Genomic DNA, 8,889 nt, shown 5'->3' with positions numbered 1-8,889 from the left:
TTGTTGGTTCTTGTTTGTTTTAGATTTATTGTTGGTGGAGTCATTGTGTTTGGATTTCATCCTCCTGTTTCTTTTTGTCTTTGGTAAAATTGGATTATCTATTGCCTATGTTTTAGTGAGTGTAGTTATCTTCATGGGATTGGAGTTTTCCTTCCACAACTTTCTGTAGTGCTGGATTTGTGGATATGTATTGTTTAAGTCTGGTTTTGTCATGGAATATATTGTTTTCTCCATCCATAGTGATTGAAAGTTTTGCTGGGTACAGTAATCTCGGTTGGCATCCATGCTCCCTTAGTGTTTGTAAGATATCTATCCAAGACCTTCTGGCTTTCAAAGTTTCCATTGAGAAGTCAGGATTGATTCTGATATATCTGCCTTTATATGTTACTTGGCCTTTTCCCTTTGCTACTCTTAATATTTTCTCTTTATTCTGTAGGTTTGATGTTTTGATCATTATGTTTTGAGGGCACTTCTTTTTGTGGTCCAGTCTCTTTGGTGTTCTGTAAGCTTCTTGTACTTTCATATCTATCCTTCTGTAGGTTGGGGAAGTTTTCTTCTATGATATTTTTTGAATTTTTTTCTGTACCTTTGAGCTGTATTTCTTCACCTTCTTCTATACCTATTATTCTTAGGTTAGACCTTTTCACGGCATCCCTTATTTTCTGGATATTTTGTGTTAGGGATTTTTTGGACTTGATATTTTCTTTGTTGATGACTGTATATCCTCTAGCTAGTCTTCAAATCTGCTATCCTCTCTTCCATCTCTTGAATTCTATTGGTTATACTCACATCTCTAGTTCCTGATAGTTTATTCAGCCTTTCAACTTCCAGCATCCCCTGGTTCTGTGTTTTCTTTATTGTTTCTATTTCAACTTTCATGCCTTGAACTGTTTCAAGTTCTTCCTTCACTTGTTTCATTGTTTTTTCTTGGCTTTCTTTAGATTCTTTAAGAGTTTTGTTTACTTCTTGAATTTTTTGGTTTGTCTTTTTCCCCATTTCATGTAATTTTTTGCTTGTTTTTTCTTCTATTTCTTTAAGGGATTTTCTTGTTTCCTCTTAAATGTTTCCATCATCTTCCTAAGATAATTTTTGACGTCCATCTCTTCTTCATCCTCTGTGTTGGGCTATTCAGATCTTGCTGGTGTGAAGTCTCTAGATTCTGGTGGTGTCATATTGATCTTTCTGTTGTTGAATGTGTTCTTACTCTGTCTTCTTCCCATCTCTTCTTCCAGTGAGTGCAGGTGGGGTCTCTCCCTCTCTCAGGTGGCAGGTCGAGGTCTCAGCCTCTGGCTGCCACAGGGTGGTGGCTTTTCAAGGGTGGGGTGTATCCAGACTCAGGGTGGACCTTCTTCTTCTGGGCAGGTCCAGTCTTATCTTGGGGAGTTCAGGCAGAAGCCAGCAGGGGTTGATTGGGAAGGTTGGGGGGGCAGAGCAGTGCCCAGACTCATTTGAATCTCTGGTGCCTGCCAATGGACAGAGGGCTGTGTGTAGACAGTGGTGAAGTGTGTCCAGACTCAGGGTGGGCCTTCCAGTCTGGGGAGGTCCACTCTTGTCTGGGGGGGGTTCAAGCAGAAGTGAGCTGGGCTTAATGGGGGAGGTTGGGGAGCAGAGAAGTTCCCAGACTCACCTGAGGCAGGAGCCATACAGTTATACAGTTATGCAGTTATACATTGATTAATCATAAACTTTAATAAAAATGTGTTATGTGACACCATGACAGTATTTAGTACACATTATTCTATATATTTTATATAGAAATACATTATTTATTTATATTAAATAATATATATATATATATATATATATTATATTTAGTGGATATATGAATACTTATCGTGTGCCAAATAGTTTTTTGTCTGGAAAACTAAGATACAATACATAGTTCTTAGGGCTCATTTTAAAGACTTAAAGATTCTTTCTGTAAAAGTCCAGAGTGGTGGAACACACTTTTGATGCTAGCATGTGTAAGGTAGAGGCAGTAGTATCTATGATTTCCAAGTTAGCTTGGCCTGCAGAATGTGTTACAGCACAACCAGGCCTACATAGAGAAACCCTGTCTCAAAAAATGCATTCATAATTCTTGATTTGAACATCAGTGGCACTAACAGTTTAATTAGCATTTATATTTTGGGTTAATGGAAAAGCAAGGCTAAAATGTAGCAGAATATTTCCTTAGTGTCCTTGGGTTTTCATGTTGACCGGTTTTCAATACATGTACTTTAGTCTTTGAATGGTGAATACTTGTATCGTCTATATTTATTATTCTCTTCTGGTCCATGTGCGTACTTTTCTGTGTCTGTATTCTTTGTGATCAGTAACAGCACAGGTTGCAGCAATCATAAATCTAGTTGGCAGACACTTGTTCCTCTCCATGGCACTGAATAACACCAGTGCTGATAATTAGTTGTTTCCATAATTCTTTGACCCATTTTAGTAGTGTCCAATCAAGAATTCAAAGGAAAGAACAAATGTATACTGAGGACAGTTAAGGTCACAATCAGAATGATTTACATAAAAGGTTTATCTGTTAAGCATACCTTGCATTATATTCATTCAATAAAAATTTAACATACAAAGTCACTGCATTGAGTGAAACTAAAAACACTTTCTTAAATAAACAAATTCATTTAATTTCATGAGTTACAGTATATAATAGAGAAAACAGATACTAGTCACACAATTATGAAGAAATATAAATTTTCTACTATGTAATGTACATAATGCTTTATGAAACATGAGATATTTACCAGACCTTAGGATATTAATACAGAAGTTAATATTTATTGAATTGCAAAAGATACCAATTTTGTCAAATATGAATGAAATTTGATTTGAAGATGAGCATCTGTTACATCCACCATTCTGCAGTTGCAAAGTAGCAATAAACTAATGACACACAGAATAGAATTATCTAATGCTTATGTTGGAAGAACTGTGATTTGTTATCTGGAGATATACCCACTAAAATCTTGGACCAATGTCCTTGCTTCTCCACACACAATGATACACATTTGTAGTTGTCTGCTCAAATAATTCTCCTTGGTAAGTTTTTTAAAGACAAAAGAGTCTACATATCAAAGAACTGTGAAACCTTGAGACCATACTATGTGGCCATTTCTTATGCACCGGATTATTAGCACTCCTAGCATACTAGCTGGAAAGTTCATCTTTTCACTTGTTTTATAGTTCTTCAAGAATCTAATACCACTTGACATAATCCCATAGTTGCTCATTTGTTTAAGACATTTTTTCAAGCTGTAATATTCATGAATGTATGATATCATTTTAATTATTCTAATTTTCCAACTGTCTAAAAAGCAATTGAGGTTGTAAGCCATCTGTGTACAATCACTAAGCAAATAGCTACCTCAAACCTCCATCAAGGCTGTCTCTATTTCCTTTTTAGTCTTCCATACTTACTCAGTATTGAGTTCATAAAGTATGTCTTAGTTAAAGTTCTATTTTTTGTGATAAGATACTATAATAGGCAAATTTAGAAGAAAGTATTTATTTTGGCTGTACAGTTTCAGAAGTCTAGAATCTATTACCATCATATCAGAGAGCATGGCAGCAGGCAGTCAGAGATGGCACTGAAGTAGTTGCTTAGAACATACATCTTTGTAAATTGGAGGTGGAACTTTTTTGTCCAGACTGCCCAGTCCCAAGTGATCACATAGAAGTTTATATTAATTACAGAACTATCCCTTACACTTAAATTAACTCATATTTCTTATGTAAGCTCTGCCATGTGGTCTGATACCTTTTCTCAGTACTGAATGCCCACCTGGCTCTCTCTGTATCTGCCAGGGAATCTCCTGACTCCATCATCTCCTTCCCGTCATACTTAGTTTGGTCACCATACCTATATTATTAAACCAACTAGAGTGACAAATCTTTATAGTGTACAAGAAGATAAGTCCACAGAACACTTTGTTCCACAAAGACAAGGCCAAGAGAAAAGAAAAAGGCATTGATGTTTGAAAATTCAAGGTTTGCCTCCCAATAACACTTCTCTCCCAACAATGCTATACCTTCTAATACTTCCCAAAGAGTTCCACCAATTGGTAATGATGCAGTAAGAAGGCTGAGCACATGCGGAGGCGTGAATTTTTTACTCAAACCATCATAATATATATTACAGAATAAAAAAGGTCCTAGACTATAAAATTTCATGTAGAGCTGTGGTGGTTTGAATAAGATAGTCCCCCATAGTCTATTTTCATTTAACTAACTTAAATTTCATTTAAGAAATCTTAAAGGAATTTTACAAATTGTTACAAAGCATTTGCATTCATTGTGTAAATTTATCAACAATAAGAGGTTCTCAGTTTTTTGTCGTCCTTCCCTCTATACGTATTTCTGGACATTCTGCAAAGGTATTACAAAATGTATGCTGTTTTTGTCTCCAAACATTTCATTATGTATTTATTTTTAAAATGATTTGAAATTATATGTATGGGTGTGTCTGTGTGCATATGTCCAGGTGGCCTAGAAAGCCAGAATCCAGGTGCTCTGGAGATGAAGCTAAGTTGTGCAATAGACTTTGAGACACCTACTGGGAACACTAGGAAATAACTCAGGTCCTCTGGAAGGGCAGTATAATCTTTTAACCACTGAGCCATCTCACTAGCCTTCATTGTGCCTTGTATAATTAACTCAGCACTCATCTATTTTATTCTTCTTTAGTACTGAGTATTTCCTTAATGTTTCAGTAACCTTCATCACAGTGGCAATTTTCAAAATTTTGGATTTGTCATGATTACATACAATTAGGCCTTTCAGGTCTGGAACATTAAATAAGTTATGTTAATATACTTTTCCTTACATCAGGTTATGAAGCCTGGCTATCATTTAATGCTTCTAAAGGGATCCCTTGGTGAAATATGATATCAAGATTTATCCACTACAAGTAACTTTTTATCTCCTTGTAATTAAGTATCCATGTTAGTTTACAAACATACCCTTAAAGTAATGCCACATTGTCCTTGTGATACTACTTTTCAGTCTCTGTCATCAAGATATAGGCTATTAAAACTGAGTTGGCCCAGGAAGAAACCCTCCATGAGAACCCAGAGATTGGAAATATTACAGATGTTTATTGTTTTGGGCTGCTAACTCTTCAGATGATGTGTTATGCAGCAAAAACTAATAATTTCTAGAAGACATGTTGGGACTACATAAATACAAGTTACATATATAACTTTTGCCAAGTGGATTTATGAATTTTGCACAAGTTAAGTATTATTATACAGATTGTGAAATGGTATTGCTTCTTTTTATAGTGATGACAAATGTTAGGGTGGAGGATATACATCTCTCAAGGACACACATGACTGCTAAGTTATTGTGCCAGTATTTGAACAGTAATCTTTTATTGGTGGGTCCATGGCATTTCTCAATAGGTCAAGGAGGTAAATGGCCTGATGTCAGCATTGGGAAGTCACAAGTGAGAATAATAGAGACAGATGTTTGAGACTCCCTGGCATTAGCAGTGGGAACTTGTGTCCTACAGCATATACTAATGCCTTTGTTAAATGTTTCATAATTATTTCTAGTTTTTCTTTTGAGACAGGTATTGCTATTTTGCCTTGGCTGGTCTTGAAGAGCTGGTTTCAAGTAATCTCCCTGCCTCAGCTCCTCTAGTAACTGAATTGCACCGTTGTTTCATATTTATAGTGATATGATATGACAATGTGGAAGAAACATTTCATGTTGTTATTATACTAATTTATATTTATAATTAATCCATGAAAAGATGGAAAACTACATCTCTAGAAATTGCTACTGCTGAGTATAATCAAGGACATCATTGACACACTACATTATAATTAATAGTATTACATGTTTGCACAATACAGCTCTTAATATTTTTGAAGTAGCTGTCACATCTTTCCCTAGTGTGCCAAATAAGTCATGCCACATAAGAATTCTGTAAGAAAACATTGTCTTTGTCATCTCTTCTTATATATGAAAACCCCAAAACTGAACAAAATCAATGACCCAAGCAGTGACTAAATATGTAAGCAGATCCTTAAACCCAGCAAGCACCCCAATTTTCCTCAGTTACCCCCACATGGCAGTGAGGAGTAGGTGCCCAGGGAATTTTCCAGATTCTAATACTCGAATGTTTGATCTGTGCTTTGTGCCAGGCACTGTTCTAAAATGCCACATATATTTTAACGCCGTTTAGAACAGCGGATCTTCGGTTACATTACACTATACATTAATTTAAGCATGCAAGCCTTCCGATACTTAGAGGTGTGGGTGAGAATGTGTTGTGCGCGCGCGTGGGCGGTCGACTACACCTTCCTGAAGAAGAAAGAAATTTAAAGCCCCACTTTTTCCTTAACCCCCCCTTCCCCGCCCCCCCGCGCCCCGTGCACCAGATTACACCAGAGCGCTCACTCTGTATTCAGGTTCTTTTAAGAGCGTTTTGGGCCAGTGAACCCTAAGATCCTGTTAGGTTGTCTAAACCTTAAAGGATAAGAGGCCAAAGTATGTCCATCTTTTCTGCTTTAGAGCCTAAGCCCTAAGTTCCTGGCAATATCGCTCTATAATAGAGCTGACCACCAGGGTGCGGTTTCTGGAACTTTCCCCGAGGGCAGTCCTTAGGTCCCTGGTACCCCTCTCCGAGGCTGGCTGGCTCAGCGAGCAAGCACTGGGCACCACAGCTGGGCTTTGCGCCTGGAGCGGGTGGTGGGGGTTGTATTGGGGGGGGATGTCAGGGCTGGCAGGGATCTGCACACACTCTCCGGGCTAGGAGCGGACCCCACAGTTGCTTTTGGGGGCCGTGCCTAGCAAGTATCGCGGGACTTGTGCGCCTCGTAGGAGCCGCGGCTCCGGGAGCAGCTGGAGCGCGCTCGGTGCTCAGCGCCCTAGCCCGGGGAGGAGCGGGAGCCGGGCGGGAGGAGGGCCGGGGTGCTGGTTACGTAAATGATCCTAGCCCAGTGACAGGCCTCCGGGCTAGAACTGCGGGAGGGGGAGGGCCCTCCAGAGGGGGCGGGGGCCAAGTGACCAGGCGACGGCGGCGGCGGCGGTGGCTCTACCGAGGTGACAATGTGCTAGGAACCCGGCTCAGTCTCCTGAGCCTCCTCGGCCTGGGCGCCCCCTGGCCGCGCTCGCTGAGCCTCGCGGCCGCTCGCCGCGCTATGTGGGAGCGTCTCCCGGGCTGGCCGAGGCCGGGGCCGCCTTCCTCTGCTCGCCGAGAAGTGTGAAGAGAGGCGCGAGCGGGAGCCGGGGCTGCGTGCGGTGCGGGCTCCAGGTGAGCGCGGCTCTCGGAGCAGCTGGCCGCCGGCGGGGCTGGATCCCGGCAGCATCCCGAGCGCGGACCGCCGAGCTCTCAGCGCGGGATCGTCAGCCACCATACCAGGTCTCAGTCTCTCTCTCGCTCTCCTTCCCGGTGACAGTTTGGGACCGGCCCGTTCGGACTGCAGGAGAGTCCGGCTGGGCGCCGCAAAGTCCTGCTGTGAGTGGTAGCGCTCTGAACCCCAGCTGGACAGGGGCAGGGGGCGCGCGTCGACCTGGAGAGTCGGTCTCCCAGGACCTCCGAGCACGCCCGCCCTGGGATTGCAGGTGCGGCGGTAGGATGGGGAGGCGCGGAACTTTCTGCAGCCGCCAGCCCTCCCCTAGGCTTTTCCTGCTACTACCCTCCTAGCTGGCGTGTGTTGGTCCCCATCCACGCCCTGGGGGCGCTCTCCGTTGCCTTAGAGTCTCTTTTAGGCAACTTACTTTCCCAGCTGCGGACACCCCTGGGTGCTATGCTGCCAGTGCTACTACTCATGACACCAGGCACGCTCTGGTTCTTGGATGGCTTCCTCGACAGCTCGCTCTTTCTGTCAGTGTCCCAGCCTCCTCAGCCTCATATTCTCCACTTGTATGTCTCAGTCTCTGACTCATTTTGTAGGTCTGCTTTTTTTTTTTTTTTTTTTTCTGGCTTTTGGTCCCCTTGCATCCAACCTTGTGTGGGTTTCTCCTTTATTCTGTTTGCTCTGGTCTTTCTTTGAGCTGTCACTGTGCCTGCTGTACTGTTTGTTTCGTTGGTCTCTCTTGCAGCGTTTCCCCCTTTTCTGTTTCTTCTCCTTTTACCTGTCTCTTTATCAGCCCCTAGCTCCCTCATCTGTAGGTGCTTCTCTTCTGGGAGCTCCCAAAGCACAGACCCCCTTACTGTGAGCCCGTGGAAAGGCAGGAGTGAACCGGCCTTCCTACATCTGGGGTACCTTGGAGCTGAATGAGTCCCTGGGGGGGGGGGCAGAAGGGAGGGTGTCGCTCCAACCTCCCCAACCGCTTTGTGCTACCAGAACCCAGTTCGCTGAGGCTTCTGGTCTGCCCAGCCAAAGCTGTGTGCGAGTGGGAGCCCCTCACCTGCTCTGTGTCTTGACTGGCTAGTTGGATTTTCAGATGCAGATTCATTTCCATCCAGCTTTACTGATAGCCACGGGCGAAGAGTCAGTGGATGGGCAAACACACGATCTTTGGGATTAAGGCAAGGCAAATGTCAGAAGGGTGGACGCTCTCATGGTATTGCTAGCAGGTGAAAGGAGCCCTGCCTCATCTGTTTCACACTCAACCTTTAGGAGAACACTGTCCCCTCGAGATACGACAGCCTCTCTTACCAGAAAAGTCTGGTTTATTTGCAAGATTAAGGGCACTTGACCACCCTTATGACATTTCTGGATTCCTTGGGGTCCCCAGCTTTAAGAGAAATCTGTTGCTCAAAATTCTCTCTCTCTCTCTCTCTCTCTCTCTCTCTCTCTCCTCTCTCTCTTCTCTCTCTCTGTCTCTCTCTCACACACACACACACACACACACACACACACACACACACACACACACACACACACACACACCTTTATGTGTTTGTGTTCATGCCCTCTAGTGTTAAAGAAACTG

The 8,889-nt window shown here is 42.6% G+C and overlaps 1 protein-coding gene across 3 annotated transcripts in view; it reads left to right on the top strand.

Moving 5' to 3' along the window:
- The first annotated feature begins 7,010 nt into the window (after nucleotides 1–7,010).
- Nucleotides 7,011–8,889, top strand: part of Galnt13 (polypeptide N-acetylgalactosaminyltransferase 13) — a 635,093-nt gene continuing 633,214 nt past the window's right edge. For all 3 annotated transcript variants that reach the window (XM_027420412.2, XM_035446586.1, XM_027420413.2), the window contains exon 1: nucleotides 7,011–7,369. The gene's annotated coding sequence lies outside the window, so the exon portion shown is untranslated. The remainder of the gene's footprint in view (nucleotides 7,370–8,889) is intronic.

Source organism: Cricetulus griseus, chromosome 6 (assembly GCF_003668045.3).
Source record: "Cricetulus griseus strain 17A/GY chromosome 6, alternate assembly CriGri-PICRH-1.0, whole genome shotgun sequence".
NCBI classification, from domain to species: domain Eukaryota; kingdom Metazoa; phylum Chordata; class Mammalia; order Rodentia; family Cricetidae; genus Cricetulus; species Cricetulus griseus.
The sequence above is the reverse complement of the archived record's forward strand: the minus strand, read 5'-3'. Positions and strand labels throughout refer to the sequence as shown.